The sequence below is a fragment of the Pseudoliparis swirei genome, chromosome 21 (genome assembly GCF_029220125.1).
Source record: "Pseudoliparis swirei isolate HS2019 ecotype Mariana Trench chromosome 21, NWPU_hadal_v1, whole genome shotgun sequence".
In the NCBI taxonomy this organism is placed as follows: domain Eukaryota; kingdom Metazoa; phylum Chordata; class Actinopteri; order Perciformes; family Liparidae; genus Pseudoliparis; species Pseudoliparis swirei.
The window spans coordinates 10,843,061-10,867,705 of NC_079408.1; the positions used below are offsets into that span (position 1 = coordinate 10,843,061).

The 24,645-nt window shown below is 41.5% G+C and overlaps 1 protein-coding gene across 2 annotated transcripts in view; it reads left to right on the forward strand.

The window, feature by feature from the left end:
• elavl2 (ELAV like neuron-specific RNA binding protein 2) overlaps window positions 1–24,645 on the forward strand; it is a 136,675-nt gene that overhangs the window by 34,742 nt on the left and 77,288 nt on the right. Inside the window, exon 1 of one of the 2 annotated variants that reach the window (XM_056442854.1) lies at window positions 21,689–21,709. The exons of the other annotated variant lie outside the window; for it this stretch is intronic. The gene's annotated coding sequence lies outside the window, so the exon portion shown is untranslated. Of the gene's footprint in view, window positions 1–21,688; window positions 21,710–24,645 lie in introns of those variants that run through there. 2 annotated transcript variants of the gene reach the window in all.

Here is a 24,645-nt window from a genome sequence, read left to right on the forward strand (position 1 = left end):
GAGCATTATTGAGAGTGGCCGTATCAAGCAACCCGGTTTTAAAAAGAGGTGTAGTAAAAAGCTCATTGCAGCATATAATAATGAGAACACATGATGAATCACATATCTGCACTCTATTTATTTTTATTTTCAAAGGTTGCACATTATTATTATTTTTATAAAGATATGCAGTGTAAAACTCAGTAAAACTCTTTATTGCCAAATAATTGAGCTGGTTTTGTCTTTTTTTATAGATTGCACTTATTATCTTGAAAATATATTCAGTGCAAAACAAGTTAATTGCATCCACAAAATATTATTCCTACTGCACAGATCTGTATTTGTATTCTAATAAAGTGATTGAAAACTTTTATTAGTTTTTTGTCTGATTGAGAAATCTGGTTTAATTGAAAATGATTGCAAAGTAATACTATTATTTGTAAAAGCACAGATGGAGGAGTCACAAAACATTGTTATTTCAATACAAATTCATCATGGACCATTTTGTTACAATTTTGAAGGGGCGGTGGGGCACGATCATCTTTCTTCCTCCGAAGTGGGGCGCGACAGAAAAAGTTTGAGAACCACTGTTCTAGTCACACACAAGAGTTTGGAGCAATTGGGGGTTTCGTATCTTGCCCAAAGACTCTTTGACATGCGGACAGTAGCCCCGATGGACAAAGTAAAGCCAGAAGGCCACCAAAGTTTTTCGGTGCTAAAAGCCTTAGTAGGGCCGAGAGATCGTTTTGTATTTCATGTCGTCCAATTGTGGTTACTCAAGATCACAAATGGAAGGTCCGATTGCATGAGGTGGCGGCGTGGCTCAGTCTGATGGAGCTTTAATAATTGGACCTTTTAAGCTAACTGCCAACAATACACTTAAAGTTATGTGACTAAACATGTGATCACATGAGTGTGATCACTACATTCAATAATCATAACATGAACTACTCTTGTGAAGTGCAGAGCCAAACTAACGTGAGCAATAGTGTGTTTTCCTGACACTTGTTATGTAAAAAATGCGATCAGGACTTTGCCACTCATGCTTTCTGTTTGCCCATCCCATAATGTCGCACTATAACAACCTTGTAACAACCAATCCGTTCTGACCCGAGGAGAGCTAATGGACGAGCATCACAGTTTCCAACAGTTACACTATGGTGCGTTCAGGCTCTGTTCAGTAAAAATGACATGTAATCTCGTTAAATGTTGTTTTAGTTAGAAATCTGAATAAATCCAGTTGTTTGAAGGAGATGTTTTCACAACATTAATACATATTAGAGAGAGAACTATGACCTTTTTACACTAGATCTATGCAGCTTATACACTGCTCATGACAATAAATGACAACCAACACTTTCAATTTGTGTACCTTTTTATTCAGTTGAAATTATGTTTGGGATGGTGGCCCAAAAAAAAGCCCGGAGTGTGGAGCCTTGTCGACCAGCTGCTATGATAAGAGAATAAAGGGATCTGTTCTGCAAATATGGATCATCAGTGATCGGCACTATCACCGGCAATAAAAACATGATCTCTAAAAGTGATATTTGATCCTTTTTGGTCTTCTATGTTGATCCCATTTATGATCCGATCCGTGACTTTAATCCGTGATCCGATCCATGAGTTTCATGATCTGTGGCATCACTAGTGAGCAGGCATTAGGAGAACAAAGATGTGGGGAGTCATGGAAATAGAAGGCAAACTGATTTCTAATTAAGGATTTAAAATAGAAGTACTTGCTTAAAATATAACTACTAAAAGAAACAAGACGGGAACACTGCATACTACTTTTCTGAGCAGGTAACAGTATTTGTTCCATCATGTCGTATAGGTTCCAGAATAATGTATATTTTAAGAAATGTCCATTGTTCCCCTTATATCAGAAATGATAATGTTGATGCTTATCAATTCTACTGGTCTTTAATAATGTATCCCCAGGGCCGGCTTGATAGCAGATTTTGGTTCCCACCTCTAGTTACAGGGCATGAGAAAATATACAATTTAATTTCCACAGTTGTGAAAAAAAATGTCTGATGGAAGTGTGAGAGAGTGTAGGGAAGGAAAATTCAAATAAACTGAAAAAAAGTGGCGGCCCATCAATCCTCTCGGCCAGGTGTCGGAGGTGACATTTCATTAGTGCACTTTGTCAATAGAGAAATTGTCTGCAGAGAGAGCAGTTGGGTGCAAGTAACGAGGAAGGACAGACACACACAGAGATGCAGAAAGCGGGTAAAGATGAGGAAAAGAGCAGTTATTCTTCATTAGACCCCTCCTGATTCCAGCCAGTGGAAATTACGGATGCTGTGGCTATATAGGCGTGATGAGAGCGAAGGTGGGTGTCCCCCTTCCATTTTAAGTCTCTATCAATCATCCACCCTTCGCTTTTTACCCCCTGCCGACATGGCATTACCAGCCCACATTTCTTTCTGTCTCTTCAGGGTCCAAGAGAGTTTGTTGTTCAGCCTCTCCTCCTCCAGCCAAGTGGTAGATACATTTGAAGGAAAATCACCGGTATAACGACCGCTGCCATTCCCCATAAAATCCTCATCCATCAATTAAGAGGGTTCCAGTAAGTGGGAGATGGATATGGCAGAATAAGGCCAGACCTTTTGAGGGGGAGTCGAGAGCCCCACTGTTACCTCCATGTAGGCCCATAATCACAGCAGTGGCTGCAGGGGCAGATTGAAGCAAGAGGGCACTGTTGGTCACCAAACTTACACACAGTAGCCTGTTTTCATCACTAAATGATTCCCATTGCAAAGTGGGTTTTTTTTTAATTCAAATGCTAAAATAATGACATTTAAGTTCCAAAAAATAATCTGCTTTTAACCCTTCAGACAGTTTTTTTTATTCTTGATGAAATGTGTCGTTGATGCATTTCCAACAGTAGTTTGGGATGGGTGATGTCAGACTATTCTGAATTAGCATTATTTTGTGCCATAATTCAAGTGATAGGGATACATAAAGTGTGTTTGAGTACTTGCATATCTATCAAAGGTGAAGCATTGCATTGTTACACTTCAACAAATGTAAGAATCATGGTGGACACAGCATTGTTTTCCATCGTGGGAATAGTTAACAGTGATCTGCCAACAAATGTTACGTCCAGAATTTATAGAAATAATGTTTGGGCCACATGAAGCCTGTGAAACAAGCGATAAACACTGACATACTATCACCTTATAATCTCGATAGGGAAAACTCGTACTCAAACAGTTGCTTGTTAATATGCTGAACAGCAAGGAACTACATTAGCAGTCATTCAGAGTTTTGCTTGGCCACCTGCTGAATGCAAGTCAAACATCCCCTCTCCTTTCACCTCTCTTTGGATCTCCTCCAGCTACTGGATGTTTCTCTTCAGTCGGTAATACATTATCCGCTATGGAGGAAAACTTTATTTGTTTGCTGTTGAGCGTGTAGCGTGCAAACAATGTTAATGAGGTTGGTGTGATAAAACCAAAACAATGAGCTAAAAGACTCTTAACGCTCTCAAACACATGTATCAAGTAGAATTGGATAATGTTTGGATTTTGTGAAGGAATATCTACCATATTAATAACTAAATGGATCGTAAATATATATTATTAACGGATGAATAGATAAGAAACAGATTGCTGAGTTGAAGATATCTTGTCAACGTTATAATTGATCCGATGTGAGGTCCTGGGACAGGGATGTTGCATGTGTACAGATTGTTAAGCACTCCGAGGCCAATTTGTAATTTGTGACATTGGGCTATACAAAATAAACTGAATTGAAAATTGAGTTGAATTATAATGGAAATAAGACTTTTAGTCCTTCACGCCTTTATGTTCTCCAGGATATATTAGCCACTTAAATGTCTTGCCTAAGGATTATGTGCGAGTTTGCGACTAGAAATTGAGCCCTTACTCACAGAGACAAGACTTAGTTTCATAAACTTTGATCAACGACCAGATTAATATAACTGACTGTTCTACTCTGAATGACTTTCACACGTTTATAACCATCCAGATATGTAAATAGAAGTGTCAACTTGTCAAATCCCACTTCCAAGTGTTCCAACTCTTCACAGCCCACTTAGCCCGTATTCCCCCAGCTCTTCAGCACTCCCTTTGCTGTTACTAGTTCAACAGCGATCCATTGGGCTTCTCGTTGACTTCTCCTAAACCGCCGGCACTTAGAAGCTTGCAAGATGCACATCAGAGGCAGCGAAAGGGGGAGAAGTCGTCAGTTTTCAGTCTTTTCAAGTGCAGAGCAGAATACCTTGAGGCTCTCGCGGTTTGAGAAGGCGTTTCCAGACATTCCTCCTCACTTCTCGCCTTTCATATTGGTCCAAGATGTTTTTTCTTTTCACATATGCCCATCATTCTCCACTGGGTCTGCATCACGCTGGGACGCACAACGCAAAATATAGCAGAAATAAATAGAAAAAGGTCGGTTAAATTGTTCTAGGTTGTGGGGCTGCGGGAGCCTCTGTAGATAATTAGACCTTTTGGGCAAAACAAACAGCACGCCGCTGTTTAGGAGCAATTGGCTCTGTCTATTATTATTCATATAGTAGTAGATGAATACTAATTAAGTCCCGATAATCGCTATGCGTGCTGGATATGTGTGTTGTCCAGAAGGACCTCCACCACCTGAGAATTTATGTCCATTGGACAAAGCTCTTTAGTCATATGGTTGTTTAAAGTATGCAAACGACAGCGGTTACTTCTAGCATTTTAAGGTCCGAGGTGGATTAGTGCAATGAGATGTTTGTGGCTGCAGGAGTCAATACATTCAAAGCAGTTTTAAGAAATCTAATGTACTAATTTATCTGCCAGGTTGATGACTCCGAAAATGAGAACATCATGTTTGGGGCGGCTTTAGCTCAGTGGGGTAAGAGGGCCGTCCTGCAACCGCAGGGTTGTGGGTTCGATCCCCGCTCTCCCCATTAGTTGCAAGTCGAAGTGTCCTTGAGCAAGGCACTGAACCCCCAGTTGCTTCCCGGCGCTTCACCCGCCCCCACTGCTCCTTAATAACTAAGGATGGGTTAAATGCAGAGAACTAATTTCCCCTTGGGGATTAATAAAAGTGTATATTCTATATTCTTCTTTATCAAATATAAAATGCAGCACTATACCATTCCCAGCTGGTAGTTCTTTGTTGTTTTTTACTTGTGATTTTGAATGTATTTTATTATATTTTAATGGTTTGTACTATCTGGACCGTGAGTCTGTTATAAAAGTTTGATTGATTTAAGGCGTCAACATGTGCATGGTGCCGGCGACAGCCATAGCGGGAGGCATCATGTTTCGGGTTGCCCGTCGGGCGAGTCCATTCTTGTGATCGTCATATCTCTAATGATGAAACGGGATTTCATCAAATTTGGCCCAACGTCCTCCTGGACTCGGGCATGATTCGATTATATTTTGGAGTTGAAAGTCAGTGTGATGTCACATTGGTCCCATTCCTTCATTATCATTTTGTAAATGAAAATGGGCAGTGAAGAGTTCTGTTTCAGAGGGGTGATGAATTGCGTTTGTGCTATGCTAATAAGGTACGGAAATGTGAGTCTTTTATTAACAAGCCGAGTAAAGTCAACATGAGCATCATCTCCTGACGCATTAAGTTCTATCCCTGCTCCACTGTTCAGCCTATCATTTAGGGTTCACCATTAAACCGTGGACTGTGCAGCTTTGATGAGTAATCTCTCGAAACCTTCAGATATGGTCTGCTCTAACACTTAGGAAGGAAATTAGAAAAAGACTGGGCGTCGTGGGATTGTGGCATTTCTCTGTCCAAGGATTACAGATTTTTTAAAAGCCTCCTGGCTATCTCTGTGATGCTTTCTTAATGTGAATTGTCCCTAGCAAATAAATCAATAGAAAGAAAAAGAAAAACCTTTGTTTAAAGCCCCACTATGCTAGCAACATTGTTATTATTGTCACAAGATAAGAATATAACAGCCATTGTCCAACAAGCTAGATCTTGAAATACATAAACTTTATTTCCCTTATACGTTTATCCTTCAGACAGACATGTCATGGTCCATTAGGGTGATTATGCAATTTATGGATGGTGAATGAATGATTACAGCCACTCAGAGAAGGAGTTTATATCTCAACACGACATGAAGAACAGATTTTAATCAAACTCACTTCATTTATGCCCAGACTCTGACATTAATCTGATTAGTCTTTGAAACAAATGTTCAACAGGTTAATGGAGAAACTGTGAAAAATGTTTCCCGAGTGTGTTAAGCCACCATTTAAAATCCTGTCAATACTTGCGGGAAATAATTGATCTCCTCGGTCTTCTTGAAGGTGCAAAGCTTTACAGCCTATTGATAGATTATGTAGATTTGCTCTGCCGTGTTTGGATGAGCTGCCTGTGACATCAGACGGTGACAACAATCACATCCATTTACATGACTTTTAAATTCATTGTGATTTTAGAGAAATCAAAACGTATGATCAAGACACTGTATCTGGTCTATATGAATATTTGACTTTTATTTTACTATTCAGTCAGGAAGCTAAATATCCATTTTAGCGCGAAAGCGTTTAGAAGTGACTGAGAACACTATCTTCATTTCCTTTAAGTAATGCAGGTGTTGATGCTTCTTTCGGGCAAGGTTGGGCGGGGAGACGGGTTCAGGGAGTAAAATAAATTGCACTGTCACTTTGTGATGGGTACTGAGGCTGTATTTCCCTGTGACACCAGCGGTGCACAGACTGACTTAACCACAGATGACAAGGTGTTGCTATGGAGACCTTAGCGAGGAACCTGCAGCAGCCTGTCCGTGGACAATTTATGCAAACACAAAGATGAGTGTATCTATAGCACTGTTTGGAAAACATCAAAAGCAGTGAGGTCAAAGTCTGCGCAACATTTGGTATTTCATTGAAAACAAAGGAGAAATGTGACAAAATATTGTTGATGACATATACAGACAATACTGAATACCATTTCAAAGGTGAATACATACCATATCACAGGGTGAATACTGTTAGACTTTGTATTCAAAAGGTCTCATTTGTATGGAAGCGTAATGCAGTAACTTATAGCAGATCAGTCGGCTTCACATTTGAACAAATTCCAGAAAAAACAAGTCCAGAGGTTCCTGCGGACAGGTGACGAACAAAAAATACCGCACGTCTCTGACCCAAACCAAAATAAAACGGATGAACTAAACAAGCGGGATATGTTTAAAAGCTCTCAACTAAATGAGATCTTTTCTTGGGATTTTGACGAATCTCTTTCATTTAAATATATTTAGAAAGGAGAAGACATTAAATTCCACCAAAACTTTGCTCAGGACTAATCATCTTGTTATTTCAGAAAAGACAAACTATTTGTTGTTCCAATGAAGACTGTTCTCAGAATTAAAGAGATGACAAAGAGAATTAAAGAGATGACATATTGTGACATTACAAAGCGGAGGTTATTCTATATGTGAAAAAGGTTGTGTTGGGCAAAGATGAACACATTTAATGGATTAACCGCATGATTTTTCTGTGATTAACAGCGATTTATCACATTATGCCCAAAATTCAAAAAACGAATTAAAAACTAGTGTCTTGTGCGTACAGGTACCAGAAGAAACATTTGTCTTTTACCAGGGACCAACATAAAATGTCTCGGTTCAGTAGTCAGGGTCTCTGTTAGAGTGAGGTTAAGTGGTCTAGCATAAATAAAAGTACACAGCCTGATTTTACCGTGCAGGGGACTTTTTAACTCTGAGATAACCGTGTTACCCAGAGATGTCCAGTCGTCTGCAGCAGTCGGCTCTGTTTCTACGCCGGTGCGTCTTGAGGGACTCAGACCGACATCTTCCACGACAGGAATGGGCCTGCAGTCCGTTGCTATCCACTTGGCCCAAGGCGTCTGTTCAGTGAATGCTGACTGCTTTTGGTTCACTCAGCTTCTGCTAGTTGGTTGGGAAGTATTGGTATTTGGAAGTATTGGTACGTCCATGTTGGTGATGAAGACGAGCAATGATGAGAACTCTCAGCAACTTCCAAACTGCCAACATGGCCAATTATTTTTCCTATTAAATTACAATAGTTAGTAGTCGCCAAACTACCAAGTGTCTGCCAATACACAGTGAGTGTGTGTGTTTAGTGCTGCAGGTCTACTGCATCATGTGGTAGTTTGCAACATGTAATCACGACCCACTTAAAAACAGAGTTCATGACTTTATTTCTCTTTGTGTGTAAAATGACCTACAAATTGAATAATTCCAGGAACTATGCAAATAGGCAAAGCAAATGACCATTATGATTATGCATCATTGAAATTTAGATGAAAAAGATGAAGCGCCTATTTTCTAACATCCATCAATATGTTAATTTTAACATTTACTCCCCCTGTTCTCCATTTCTTGGTTCTGTACTTTATACTCAGACTTGAAAGCACTGCAGCTGCTTGAAAGCACGCAGGCACACACACACACACACACACACACATACACGCTGTACATACAAATGCACACTGGAAAAATTATCGTTCCTTTCCGGTGAAGTCGCCTTTTTTTCTTCTCACCTACTTCTTGTGATATGAACATCCCAAAATAAGTTCACCAAATTATCTTTACTCAAAGTTTCAATTAATTATCTCTCGGTATTCTGGTTTCTGAACTATTCCTAATGATCAAAGTATGCAAATGGCGGAGGAGTCTCAGTAATAATTAAAGAATTAGAGAACATAACGATTAAACATAATGTCATCTCAAGCAAACTGAGGAGATCGACATAATCAAAGACAAACGAAGGGATTTGTGCTGCTAGATATCGACTTTGTTTTAACGGATAATAATCAGTTTCAAGATTAACGGTTCCACAATGGAGGAGATTGAGCTGCGTGTCAACTTATTTGAAAGATGTTCTTTCAGGGGGAAGAAACGTGTCGCAAAGAGAGATGAAGCCAAACTGAGGGTTGAATGTTTTAATAAAATGAACGATAGAAGAGTCGTTGCTTGTGCTATGTGATGTCACCATACATTAACATAATGCCCATGGTTGGGCATTATGTTGATGTAGTTCAATACTGCTAAGCTCTTTCACGAATGTCTCATGGGCAGTGTTGAAAATCATTGCTGTATGACCATATAAAAATATATAGATCTTTTTCATCCTTTTGTTTAAGAACATAGACGTGGTCTTTATTCACCATGGTAACCAAAAGCAGGAACGACTACTATGTGTCATTAAAATGCGTATGTATCTACAGATGTCCTTGTCCTCTGATTGGGAGATGGGGAGTAACATTGAGTCATGAAAAGAGCTTCAAAGAGTAGTTTATAAAAGAACATATACGATACAAGCACGGCTTGGTGGAGTGTTGCTGGGGGAAATTGTTGCAATCTTGTCCATATCAACAACACACAGCCCGGTTTCTCCTCTTCAATCTGACTACAAATAAAGCTGAATTGCAGCCAGGGAAGGTCAGTATGGATTATGGAGCTCTGCGCTCCCCGTGGAAGTTGTTTGTTGTCCGTCCCAATGTCAGGTCGAGAATCAGGAGGGAAAGTGCCTCTCTCAGCAGGTCCAGACTTCCCGTCAATGATAATCCGATGGAATGGTTGATCTGGGCCCGATGGACCGAGGCCAGCGTAGAAGAGACGAGCCAGAGAGTCTGCGTGCAGCTTGTATTGTGCTCAGAAACCGTCCAGCCTGATAAAGCAAGCAGAAGGAATTGATTGTTTACACAGATTTTATGCCGGACATGGCTTTTTTCTTCTTTTTTTTTGTATTTAAAAAATAAAGCAGTGAAGCGATGGGACATTGATTGGATTCAGCGTGTTTATAGTCCTTTTAATTAGACCTTACGTCTTTAAATAAAGTGATGTTGCGATTTATCTGTGCTTAAGAGAACACAGTAGCTTGTGCCCTTTCAGTCTGGAGAGGAAAGTTATTTCCTCTTATTCACCGTGGCACAGGAGCACATCTCCAGCCTCGTGTGACATCTAGACCGACACCCATCGGGCTCTGGACATCACCTGGGAAGGCTCAACCTTAAAGCTATGTATGCAATCCCTCAACCAGAGTTGTCGTAACATTATATTAAGTTGTGTGACTACAAATAAAATAAAAAACTAATTCACGTTAATCATTGGCCAAGATATGTTACTGTGTTCTGTGGAATACGCGTAAACGACACCTGGCAGCTCAAACCACGGTGCTGTCTGCAGACAGGCAACGGATCTCGCTTGCACTGCCAACTAGTGGTGGCTGTGCTCTCGCGTATGCAACAGTGCAGGTACGACGACACCTGGTGGATGACGAGCCGGGCCACCTTTCTTTCAGAAATCCTGAAATGAGAATATCTGGTCCAGGTTAGTCCACTTTAAGTGAACCTGGTCTAAACCTCCCTTCTTTAATCGCCAGGTGCCTAAGTTGCTTTCAATACACTTTCTCGAATAATAAATATATTTTGCTCGTGTTTCACTGAGATCAGTGGAGTCACACACACACACACACACAGAGCGAAGCAGAGGACAGATGAAGGGGAGATAACGTTGTCGGTACTGTGTACAAACGTGCTGCGTACTAAACGACGCTCCAACACACTTTGTGTTTTTGGGTTTAGAACTGAATATTTCATCAAAACAGATCGAGGACGCTGCTTCGCCCTCATTGTCCTCCGTGACGTTGCTGGAAGTGTCGTAATGTTACCTCAATGTGTTTTATGTCGAGTGAGCACTGCACGTAGAAATGTTTCATTGCTGTCACAGTGTAGCATTTCAAAAAATGTACTTTCAAATGCTACACTGCTGGGCAACAATCCATCGTGAAAAGTGACATATTTATATATATATAATTTATTTCTGCTCGTGGAGTTCGTGAAGTGATGGGGAAAATAAAGTGTTGCATTTGGTGGACTGGTAACAGGTGGAATATTGTGTAATTGGATTATTGTCTTAAGATGTTGTCAAGATGTTTTTATGACAATTAATTAATTGCATAATGAACTGTTTTACATCACGTGGAGTCACTTATATAAACAAAGACTACCAATTAGTCTGTTCACTAAAAGAACCATTGTGGTAAATGTATAGGAATGTATAGAATTAATTTGGTATCGAACAATTTTCAAACGATACCCGGCCTGACATACAATATGAGCCAGAAAGGTTTTCTGCTGGCATAAAAGTGTGTTCCTGTGGAGTGAAAAGATGCTAAACTTAGCCATGCTACCCTGGGCATTCAAAGTCTCACCGCTATTTTGGTGAAAGCGCAGCCGGCCGTCTGCAACGTAACCGAGCAGCAAACTGTGACGGAAGGGAGAAAGTCTATCGCACCCCAACCATCTCCACCGCGCCGTGAGCACGGCTCACTCTGCCGGCCATGTGTCGAGGGGCCTTCGTCCACAGTGGCAGATCTCGTCGTCAAAACGCTGAGGTCAAGGGAGATGTTGCACCTTTTTGTGGAAAAACGCTCTCGACCCACAAAGGGAAGACGTGTGCTTTTTAGTCGGCCTCCTTTTCGGAAACTAGCTTTATAATCACAAGTTTTTACAGAGCGAGGCTTAGAAAACTCGCTGTCTTGACGCTGAGAACGGAGGCTCGTGTAATCGTGCCGAATCTACGCAGAGCAAGTGAGTCACTGAATAAATTATGTGCTGAACACACACACACACACACACACACACATTTATCAAACTCACCTAATTTTAAAGATCATTGCTCATCCTCGTCTTTATCGCCGATGTTGAATTACTTGTTACCTCAGCATGACAAAGCATTAATGTCCAGCGTTGCCCACAGTGACTAAAGGTTGACGCCGCCCCCTTTGTGTCGGCCCCTGTGCGATTCGGCCACTCGGGCGGCTGCAGCCTCTTGTCTCGCTGGGGAAGGAGAGAGGGTGTGATTCTGCCCTTGACTCATGCTAATGCATGAGTGATTGATGCTTTGAGGAGGAATCAATAAGTGTGCCTGTTCAGAATGATGTGCCTTCACTTTTGTTTGGGTTCTGTCTAAATAGTTTGCGGCACAGCGGCTTGTGTTGATGTTCGTGGACAGAATTGTTGTTCAAGTCCACCGCACTCACAATACCAGCGTACAGCAGAGGATGGTTGCTTATGTCCAGGGCCAATTTTACACTTTGTTTATGTGTTCCATCTTCTCTGCCTCGCATAAACAGCTTCGGCAACGTGATTCATGCTCGTGTTCCCGTGTGTTCCACCAGTTGATGCGCTGAATCTGATCATCTTCAACTCAACTCCAAATCCTCTTGTTTCACACTCTTTTCATCATGTTTTTTTTTCTCAAATGGTTGTCATAAACTCTGGTAGATAATGTTTTAAGCTGGACTGAAAGTAGTGTTTACTCCTGTATACACGCTAACTAATCCCGAGTCATCAAACAAAAACCTCAGAAATCTCTTCTGTTGAATATTTTTTGGGTTTGCGTGATTTTTCCTTGGCGCTGATCTATACATTAACGTTCGACATGACGGGAAAAGAGGTCCAGTGTTCTGGCAGCCAGCATAAGTCCAAAGCACAGCTTTTACAATATCATCCTCCATCTGTGACGACTAATACAATTACGCTGACCCATGATTACCAATCCTTCACCTCTGTTGTAATTGTGCATTCGGATTTCCTCAAGTGGCAGCTTTAATTGTAGACGAAGAAACAAATATGCGAAAGGACAAAAGTTGAATAATCTCCGGAAAGCAGGCTATTAATTATGATGTGCAGTAATTGCAGATCTTTGGGGCAGGCCAATTATCAGATTGCAGTGAGAGCTGGCAGGCCTTTGTGTTTTGGGAACGGCCGACACGACTACCTGCTGGATTGCAACGGCTGCAAATCAGTCAGATCAGATCATATTTACCATAAATAAAGCTGGTTGCAAGGAGGGATGCATTTGGAGTTGTCAGGACATTTCAGGGAAACATATTATGATGGTATGATTTCAATAGTTTATTCCTCTTTACCTCCTCACTGAACAGGGTTGGTGATGCGTTCATCTTTGCCAGAAATGTGTAAAGAGCTTCAGAGAACAAAGATATACTAATTTATCATTGTAAATGTTATGCAGACCTTTAAGAGTTGAATTAAATGAGCAAAATCTTGATTCCAGATCTATGGGATGGATCTGCTATTAAAGCTCACATTACTGTTGCCCTACGTCGTACCTATAGACTAATATTTACAATCAAACACTTTTTCATAATCCTGGTCTAGAGATTGGTTGAGTGGTTATGATGAGCAAAATGATCATATTCATCATTAACAAACACTGATTCCAGTGTGTTCTATTAGCATATTGACGATGCTCGAGGCACAGTTTTCAAATTCATACACAAAACTTGTATTTATTTATTTTTTTACATTTTGAGAAGGCAGGTGGACGTTTGTTTTGACTGATAAATGGAAGCTTGGTTCAGAATGTACCCGGTTCCTGTTCATCATTTTCTTTTCTTTTCCCACCCTAGTGCTTTTTAAAGCGCAAACAAACCATCTCTGGAAAACATTGCGACCTTCGGAATGAATCTACGTTTATTGCGTACTCTTCAGACCTTGAAAAATTATTTTTATTGTCACCCATCCACACACACTGACACACACACACCGAAACACACCAACACAGAAACACACACACACTCAATTCCCAATTACAATTCCTGCATGTATCTCATCTGTTTTCATTTAGCTGTGCATATGCCTTCTCAAGCCCCATGTTCTCGCTCACACATCCATAATGAAATCAATTGTCCTGAGTCACTAAACAATTATTGCCACCTATTAAATAATTCTCATGTGTTCAAGTAAAAAAGGGATCCCTTAGTTGGCTGATTAATTTGCCATTTGTCTTGGATTTTCTATTGAATGCATTAGTTAACGTACACGGATCTCTTATGAGGGTCATGACCATTAGACGGCGCTTGAGGCCCCTGTGTCCTCTGCCGATGCCCGTGGACACACATCAGCGACAGGGAGGCACGACTGCCCTTTCCTCTACGTCGTTGTGACTTTTAAACCCTAACCCTAACCCTTTAAAGTTTGGAAATAGTGCTCCGTGCTTTCAGGTGACAAATATTGTCCCATGGCGCTGAGAAATGAGCTCTTCTCCAAGAAGTATACAGCTCTTAAAAGAAAGGCCTCGGTGCTTCCTTTGGCCGAGGACGCGAGGGAACGGCTCGGAGAAGAAACCACACTGTGAAAACACTAAATCCCCTTTTAGAGAGAAACTAAAATCTCTGTTCTCTCCACTTGTCACGATACTGCATATATTGAGCAAATTTTTCCATTTCTACCTTATGTGTACCCGTGGTCCAGCTGTGGGCTTCTGTGTGAGCGTGTCCTATGGCAGCAGTGGTCATTTAAATGCATTTGGGCTTTGCTGGACCACAAACCTCCGTGGGATGCGGCTGACTGGAGAACATTGATACACGTTTGCTATCCTCTTTCAACAATCCCACGTGGTGTTATTTATGAGTCCCTTTACGACATTTGGGGTGCCCCATCATGCTGTTAAGTACTGATTTCTTAGCAAACATTCATTTTCATTTCAGTTCAAACCTGCCATGTTGGTCAGTGTCACCCTGTATACGCTGTGGCTGTGCACACACCATCAGCTAATCTCAATGCTGACATCCAATTTTAGTGATGGAAAGCATGCTTTCCCTGGCGGCTCGCTTAAACACACTTGCCCTTTCAGCCATACTTACCTAATAGCTGTGGGCACATTGATCAACCCCCAAGCTATCTGTCACCTCCCGTGGGCCCACCCCACCCCCCCGAGCACTGATGAGCATGGACAGGCAGCGACTCTCGCATGGCGTTTCCACGCACGGTACCGAGATCCGTGACCTTTACAAGTTTGGACCACAATTTACTGGAGATTAGCTGAGTCCAACACGTACATTATCTGGAGAAAGGGCAGTGGAATCAATTTCTCTTTAGTTTAGATATTACTGTATCGTCTGCGAGGAGAGGCAGTGGGACAGAACACAACACAATTACAGAGATTTTCTGCAAATTGAGGAGGGAGATGAGAAAATGAGAGACATGACCTTTTTAAGTTTGAGAAAAAAAATGTTGGGGCTTCTTTCAGAAATGTGCACTTATACGTAATTATTACCAACATTATTTCACAGCCAGCACAGTTTTTTCTCCTTATGCCAATGCATTATCTCCCATTAAGTTAGTTGAAGATGCAGTTTTGGACTACATAGGCCTCTCGCCCTGCTTCATGCCAGTTCTGTGTTTTCATGGGCGCCGTGTTCTTTAAATCCTCCGTTTAGGTCTGAATATCAAGTATTGATAAGCTCCTGCCGATGGCACAATACGTTTTAAACCAATTAGGTGGCCCTGCCTCCCACGGCATCACCATCGACAAGTAGCCAATGCAATTTCCATAACGGAGCGATTAGCATCCTCAAGGCCGGTCCACAACGTTGGGCAAGGCGCTGCCATGCATCTTAGCGTTGTTCTCCATCTACTCCTTCTGGAAAGTCAAATCGTCAACAAGCCAGAGACTTAAACGTCTGAAAAAATTGCAGTCTGCAAAGTTGTGAGCTTTAATTGCCCGTCCGTAATAGCGTTGTCAGTGTAACTCATGACTGGCTTTACTCCTGGACCGGTGGTGTTTCTCAAGGACAATTACCAGTTTCCTCTCCCTCTCCCGTTGTCTGAGAACACTGTGACCCCCATATCACAGCAACGCAGTGAATCAGCTTTATTGGATTATTGCCCAGCCTTGACCCCCCGTCTGTCTGAGGAGGAGGTGCCCATCGCAATGTGGGAACTCACCTCCCACTCACCTGCTTCAGCCTGACTCCATGCTTCAGGAATGTATTAGATCCTATGGACACTCTACGGGTTGTTTATGTTGCCCTCTTATCAGGCGAAATTGAGCTAATGGATGTGAAAAAAACTCCAAATGAGGGGACATGGAAGAATTATGATACAGCAGCTACCTAATTAACCATGAGAGGATTAGATATTGATACTAGTCACTATTTACAACCTGGTTTTATTTTAAATATTATGCATATATTGATGCTTTAAGCTTGTATACATGTTCTGAAGCTCTGCAACGTTTTTTGGGGGTCTTTTTAAGTAAGATGCAAATAATGTTATAAAGCAATGACCCCGACTGGATCATTGGATACTTCTTAGAGGTCATGATATGATTACCAGAATAAGACCAATGTTGTTCCTCTCATTTCCTTTTCCGGATATAGTTTCACTTCAAGCCTTTTAAAATGATTAAAACGACACATTCAAAGAAAGAAACGCAATTCCGTGCAGAAGGCAGCATGCGATGGCGGGTCTATGTCGATATCGCTGTGTTTTATATACTCAAGCATGTGACTGCTGCCTCGAGTCTCCTGGACTGCATTCCTTTGTAGCATTTGATTTAGCCCATTCTCAGAAATGATATTGAAGGTACCTTTCCCCGAGATGCAATTAAGCCTAATTTCATTTTGGGTTTATTGGATACAAGCTACTTGAAAGTATAATTATGAATGTGGCGTTAATGACATGTGCACAGCTTGAGTTACATTTATTGAATCCAAATGGAATATGGATGGAAGTGATTTTTTTTTTTCAACTTTCAAAAGGTTGGTAAGTGACGTCACGAGTACAAATCCAAGCACACGCATCTATGGACGTTTCCCCCTTTTCTCATGAATTGTTAGTAAATGTCATGATTCAAACATCGGCCCGTCTTCATGGTCACCGCTGCCCTTTAGAAAGCCTGCCACACGTAGCATTCACCGGCTCAGTCCAGCACATGAATAGATGGCAAGAGATGTTATCACAAACATTTCAACCTTTTTGAAGTATCAAAAGCCTGCCTAAACATGTCTGAACATGCGACTGAATTACTTCAGCCTGCCAGGACCCCTCTGATGTCCTTGATGGGATGTGATATCCACGTAATCAATTCCGATTGGATGCCTCATGCTCCGAACACTCTTTGCATTGTAATTTTTATAGATGTATAATAAGGGTGACACAGACGGTCGGGACAGGGGAGCTGAATGTGCAGCATATGAAATGTTACATTATAAATCCCTGCTTTAAAACATCTGCTTTGTGATAAAAGTGTGTCTTATCAGAGATGGCTGTTGTGATAATGAGCTACGATGTGAAATCAGTCTTTTGGTAAAACTCTAAAGGGACCTTTTGTGGCAGCTTTTCTATTACTGTTGTGAGAAATGCTTGATTTAAAGGTAGAAGCCAGTATGAGTTGGAGGTAGAAGCCATTATGAGTTGGATGTAGAAGCCATGTGGAAAAGAGCAACTGAAATCGGAAAGCAGTCGCCTCCTGTTAACGAATAAACGTGGATTATTTTAATCAGAAATGTCAAAGCGTGTCCATCATGTTCCAGTTTTTAAAAGTACAAAGATCCTGCACAAACCATGTTGTCGCCACGTAGTCCCTGTAAAGGCACCTCCTTAACACTGGTCAGGGCATGTTGCTCTGCAATTGACATAAAACACCCCCAAAACCCCAATTGAAAATAATTTCGAAACAGTGGGAGACTGATGTAACAGACTTCCAAGGCAGCAGCAGTGGCGAGAGCTGCTGCATCCACAGTCTCTTCAATCGAGTCTCGTCACGTAAGGTGCGTGGGCGAGAGAAGGCTCTGGTTTCTATGTCTTCGCCGGCCTGTCGGTTTCATCAGCGGGCGCACCGCTCTGTTACTCGACATCCTCCTCCAGGGAAGACACCTGCTGTTTTCATCTTGGAATCTCATGTTGGCCTGTGATCAATCACTCCCTGTCAAGAGAAAGCAATATTGATCCATATCTGTAGCGTTTGGCTGTTCTGAGTGTTTTGGTGGCGCCGCAGCCAAACGGTCCTTCAGTTGTTCAGCGTTTGCATGTGGTCTCCCTTTTTTTCTTCAATAACGGCAACAATATCTGAAATTGTTCGCGCTTCGGGAACAAAAAGTACATTTCAGTGTTGCTACCTTTTAAACACGCTTTCCCCCGGTCACTGTTGTGATTTGGGGTAACGCCGATCTTCAGATGCGCCACAAGCAAGAAAAAGAGAGCGAGGGAAGACGGCCCTGAGAGTGAGTGACTCTTCTAGCTAATGGTGCTGTCTCTGGCTAATCACACTGCCAGCTACCATTACCGTTAAGGCCTTCATCTTGTCTCTGTCGCGCTCTTTAGCCTGAACTTTAAAAGACTTAATTTCTTAGATGGACACAATTACATAAACCTTAAAGTCTCCCTTTAAAACCTTTTCAACATTAGATTGTATCTCAGGTTATTTTTCTTGTTCTGATTTGCTGTTATTTTGGTATTGGCTGGCTTTTTTTTCCTTCTTTGCATTGCTCTACCAGCAAATTCAGTTAATGCTCATGGGGAGTTATAGGTTTTAAATGATACTGCTATTAGCCTCAGTGGGGAAATGTTGTCGAGCATTTGACCCTTCCTAACTATGCAGGAGCAGCTACAGCGTCAGGGGAGCAACGTCATTTCTGAGGCCAGCGACTTGATCAAGGGCCAAGACCTACTGCAACATGCATGTCCTGAGAGAGCAAAGAAAGCACTTGAAGCCACTCTGCTGCCTGTCATACACACATAGAAATGAGGATGATGAGGATGCAACAGCCTCCCGTTGGCGGTTATGGTGTCATCACAGTTGACATTCAGCATTTTCACGAGTAATCTGTTTGCACACGTGTGTGTGAAAGATAGTGAGACATTAAGTGAGAGACGACATGGATATGTATTTTCTTTTTTTTCTCCATTAGTGACTCATGGGGAGTTATAGGTTTTAAAAGATACTGTTAAGGCGTCCGTTTTTTTTTATTATTTAGGAATGAAAAAATCTACAATTTCTCAGAGCTGGAGGCGATGTCCTCAAATGACTTCATTCATCTGACGAAGTGAAAAACCCAATGCTCAATTTTTAGTGATGTAAAACTGACTTTCTGTTTGCAGAAATAGTAAGATGGAATCTCTTCTGGCGTAGATAGCAATGTAGCTCGAGTGCTAGTTAGCCAATCCAGACATGCTAACGCAAAAAAGGGGAACATATCTTATCTGCTTAACATCAGCATGTGAGCATTGTCACTCTGAGCCCGTCCACTTGCTGACATTTAGCTCAAAAGCTACCGGCATGGCCGTAGAGATGATCTCATTTCGTCAACTGTAGATATCACAACTTGTCCGAGCTAACTGCCTCCCTTTCCCTTCAGCTTCGGGCCCTGGCAGACATTTCCCCTTGGCTATAATGTTTCCTTACAGTTATTGATGCGTGGCTGTTTGAAACTATATAGCGTCCTCAATTAGATCAATCGAATCAACCAAACCAACTTTTTAAGGGGACTGTGTGTCAGATGTCTCCTTGCCCCTTGCATGCTACATCAAAGCGGCTCGTAAATAGATTCCTCCCCCAAATCCCGGCAGATCAAACATTGTTGTTTGTCACTGTGCCGACGTTTGAGTGCTCTTATTAATCTCTGTAATTTCAACAGACATAAGTGGGGATGCCATCGTTTTTGTGTCAGTCTGAGTGCTGTAACATTGGCTTATTGGTTATGGTTGAATAATTCATTTGAACCTCAGGATTGCTGCTTGGCTATGTGGTCCACGTCAATGAGTGTCCCGGGGCTGACGTGCCGGGGACGGTACAGTGGCGGTAGAGGGAAAAAGATCCATGCTCTCTTCGCTAACGCTTCTTCATCAGCAGAAATGCTAGACTTGTTTGTTTTTTAACAGCAATGGATATTGGACTTGATCCAGCATTGCTTTTTTAATTGTTTTATCCAGAAACAATGAAATATGTACATGCTCCGGTGTCTGCTGATGAATTGATCTCAACCGCTGCAGCGACCGAGTACGATGTCATGGTGATGCGTGTTTTGGCTAAGGCAATTTATGCCAACTGTTTGACAGTGGCATGTATCTAAAGGTCTTCTTTGTGCAGGAACAGTTCCTGACACAGTGAAACTGTCACCGATGAAACTTTGATTGTGCTGGTTTTCGTTTCATACATTTCCCCTTTTGACAGCTAATCAGGAGTCTCGGGATAGAAAGGCAAAATTGTCTTTTTTGTCACAGCAACTTTTGTTTGTTACTTCATCAAATTATTTGGTATCACCTCCTAAAGAGGCATCTTGCTTAAAAGGTTTCGAAGGAACTCCCGTTTTTGTACTATTGTTTAAATCATTAAACATGCTTTATAGAAGAGCTAAAAGCCATACATATGACCGATATTTGTGAGGAATCTCTGGCTGGTGTGTTATCAACCCTGACAAAACTGAACTTATTTTCATTCCAGGTGGCTTTCCCACCCACGACCTGACTACCACTTTCTACAACTCCGTGTTAGCTCCGACCCCGACTGCCAGGAAGCTCGGCGTGACACTCGACAGTCAACTCTCCCTGAGTGCCAACATCACTGCGACAACACGTTCCTGTAGGTACATGCTGCACAACACCAGGAGAATACGTCCTCTTCTTACTCAGAAGGCGGCACATGCTCTGGTCCAGGCTCAGGTTATTTCACATCTAGACTACTGTAACTCCCTCCTTTCAGGTCTACCTGATAACACCATCCGACCTCTGCAGCTCATCCAGAATGCAGCAGTTCGACTGGTCTTCAGCCTCCTGAAATTCACCCACAACACTCCGCTCCCCCGCTGTTTGCTCTCCTGGCTCCTCCCGAGCTCCCCACTGACATCAAGACAGCAGACAGTCTCTACATTTTCCGCCAGAAACTAAAAACATATTTTTTTTCAGACTATACCTTGAATATAAACCGATTAGCACTTCAGTGGCACTTAAATGGAACTTAATTCTGGTAGTTATGTAGTTTGGCTTTCTTGAAGAAACGCTACTTCCTTGATTCTGTTTGTACTCATGGCTGAATGCACTTATTGTAAGTCACTTTGGTTAAAAGCGTCAGCTAAATGACATGTAATGTAATGTTATCAGTAGTCATGGCATGACTGACTTTTAATTGGCCATCAAATCAGCTGTTATTAATGTTACCAAGTCATTAATAAAGACGACCATCGCGTCTGCAGTGCAGGTTGTTCCTGAATGGAGTAAAAAATTAGGACTTGATAGGATTCAGCTAAAAAGAACAGATGGATTTTCTAGAGCCGATACGATAAGACTTAATTTTTCATTCAAAAATGCTAAAAACTCACAAGTTCCTGCTGTATAATGTGTAAATCAAATAATTTATCTAGAAGGTGCCTTATTAGAACGTGGTGCCGATTATGCGTCTTTAGAGATCTGTTAATCTCGCTTGGTTGTCATATGTTTAGCAGTTCTGTAGCGGGCGTCCATGTTGATGCCAGATATGTTTGGCACCATTGCAAAAGTTGAAATAGAACTTTAATTCCATATGTTGACTAAATTGAAGGATATCTGGGCCTGTACAGCCCACCAATGATAATGCCAAATAAAATGTAATATAGCCCCAGAGCCTGTGATTCATGACTTTATCCCTGCAGCTACATTAAACAAACATTGATCGTCCCCAACGCCCACCCTAATCCAAATGCAAAAAATAAATACCGTGTAAATTCCCCCAGCAGATATTTCTCCGCTTTATCTGAGAGAGCGGCGAGTGCATGCAATCAATACGTGCTTTTGGGTGTAAAATAACCTTTTGATGACCAGTGAGGAAATGCAAGCCGCTTCTCACACACCCTTATTGATCTCACCATCCGTGTGTTTTTTTTCTGCCTGCTCTCTCTGTGCTCCAACGTGCCGCCGTGGTCTCCACTTTATTCTGGCGTTCAGTGGAAATCCTCTTTACAGCACATGTGGAACTGTGAGTTTAAGTGCACGTGTGGTTGTGAGTGTAGGCACGGGGGGTTTGGGACCGGTTCCACCCCTTTTCTTTGCCTCTGTGATTTTAAAGGTTAGTTTTGCAAGTTCACGTCCCCTCTGCGGTGAAGGGAAATCCATCCTGCTGTGCTTTCTCAGCTGAGCAGCCTTCGCTACAATCCATTTGCCATTTATTTTCCTAATCAACACTTTCCCATCCCTTTGGTTGGATAAGGAAATATGCAGTTGTTGCATATTGTTTGTGTTTGTTAAACAGTTCTCAAACGGGACTTACAGTCCCTGTATTGGACAATAGTGATTATTACAGTTATATATATATAGTGCATTATTTAGGACTGGGAAAATAATAATGCAAATGAATGTGATTGGTCACCCGCATTTCATTAGGTAATTCACATTCACATTCTGGCATACCCTTTTTTCATACTTTCCCATCTTTTATTCAATGGGTGTTAAGGGATGGTTTACATTCTCTAAAGAACATTTGGACTCACTCTTGCGTTTTGATCAAATTCCCCGTTAACTTTTTATATTTATTTTATTTTGCACAATTCAAACAATTAAACAAAAAAACAAAAAACAGAGATAAATGAATATAACAGTGCAGGAAGAGACAAAAAGTCCACTCGGCTTATTTGAAGCCTCCACCTATATAATATTTTACCAAATTACAAACATAAAATGAAACAGACAAACTTTCCTGAAGAGAGCTCCTTTTTACTATTTCAACACCTGGTCCATGGCTGTCCAATATATTTAATGAAATATGTTAATAAATCTCTCTTTTCCACTAGAGTAAGCAGTCCTGCTGCACACTCAGCTTTCTGTGTGGACTTTGCCGCCATCCAAATAAGATTGGAGCTCTACATGGTGGTCATTTACCTTGTCAGACGGCTTTAATACCGTGCCTGTGTTGCAACATAATTTACAATCGGATGGAAGGCTAAGAATAATTTGCTAGGTTGTTACGTTAAGGGTAAATCTATCACACGGTACAAGTCTATTGCAAGAAAGCCAGTGGAAAATACATATGATATAGCGTCATTGGGATAAAGTAGGCATTTGGACATATCTCATGATTAGGGTTGTGGTTGTTTATTGTTGTTTATTTATTGGATCCCCATTAGCTGACGCCTTAGCGACCGCTAATCTTCCTGGGGTCCACAGAAAGGACAAAATACAATACATACAAAAACATACAAAACATATCGTGAAACCAACAGTTAAAAATAGTACAACAAAGTAAAAAATAGTGCAGTCAGATGCATAGTACAGTCGAAGGATAAGATATATGTTATGCAATTCAGCTTAATTCATACAAAGAAAAAGAAAATCAGATGACTAAAAAGCAATAGAATACGTCAAGTGGTGAATGTTCTTAGGTGCGCCTTTAATTGTTTTTTGAATGACAAACTATTACTCATGTGAGGTAAACAAGGAGGTAGTAAGTTCCAAGAGGTAATTGCACGATAGATAACGGTATGTTTGAGGAGGTTAGTTCTTGGGGTTGGCGGTATCAATTGACCTAAACTAGCATTCCTTGTGTTATGGTTATGTCTGTTAAATATGTATTGTAACTGATTGAAGAAATATACCGGTGTCTGATTAAATACTACTTTCCTGAAAAACATGAGAAGACAAAAGTGAAGTTGAGTTTCAACTGAGAACCATGACAGGCGAGAGTGCATATATGCAGAATTAGTTATAATTGAACACTGGAGTGCTAATCTGGCAGCTCTGTTTTGAACCATTTGTAGTTTATGTATGTCCTTCTTAGCAGCCGCTGCCCATATGAATGGACAGTACATCAGATGACAAAAGACCAGGGAGTGTAACACCTGACAAACAATAGGGAGAGTTAAATAAGCAAAGCACTTTCTGGTCATAGCTATACCCCTTCTCATCTTAGTCACAATGCTGTCGATGTGCTCAGACCACGACAACTGTTCATCCAACACTACACCCAGTAGTCTGACCTTCTGGACCTGTTCTATCGCTGAACCTGACATTGACAGATGAAGCTTTGTGTCACCGTTAAGTTTATTCCTAGAGCCAAACACAATGCATTTAGTTTTAGAAATGTTCAGGGCTAGCTTATTCACTTTCACCCAATCAGACACTCTCTCCAGATCCTGATTCAGAATGGTAGCAAGTTCCAGTTTGTTTGAAGAATTACTGTACAGTGTTGTGTCGTCAGCATACATTACCATGTTGGAGTTTTTAATTGACAAAGGGAGATCATTTGTGAAAATGGAAAAGAGTAAAGGGCCCAAGCAGCTCCCCTGTGGAACCCCACAGCTGACATGTCTACAGTCTGATAAACTACCATTATAAAAGACTCTTTGCGATCTCTCAGAAAGATAGCTAACCATCCAAGAGAGTGCAGTTGGTCTTGCATATACAGTAAAAAATAAATAAAATATAAAGGAACTCATAATTAACGACCGTTCTGAATGAAGCTGCAGGTGAATTAATCAATCTACCCATCACTTGGATGTTTGCGGTACGGGTGCCGAGGCCCTGTTGTCCGTGTTGGAGTCGATATCAGCCATTGATTGTACATGAAGTGCATGAACCTTTGTTTGAGCTGGGCAATGAAAATATTAAGTGCTTTAGGTTAAGTGGTTTTGGTTAAGGTGAGTGTGAAAAAAATATATGCAAGCTTCTGCTTTCTGGAATTTTGATTATTTGAGACCGGTTTATTTGTGACGCAGGATATTCTAGCTAAATGACCTGAGAGCCCTGTACTGTACGCGGCTCCGTGTCTGGGATGCTTTTAGTGCGTTGGTGGGGCTCCCCATCTCTTGGCGGAGCTGTCCCTGCAGCAGCTGCTCCAAGACATCGTCATCACTCTCCTCGTAACGAGCCCACGGTGAGATGGGAAGGTTGGGCTGTAAGGGTGGGCAGTGTCACTCTGTG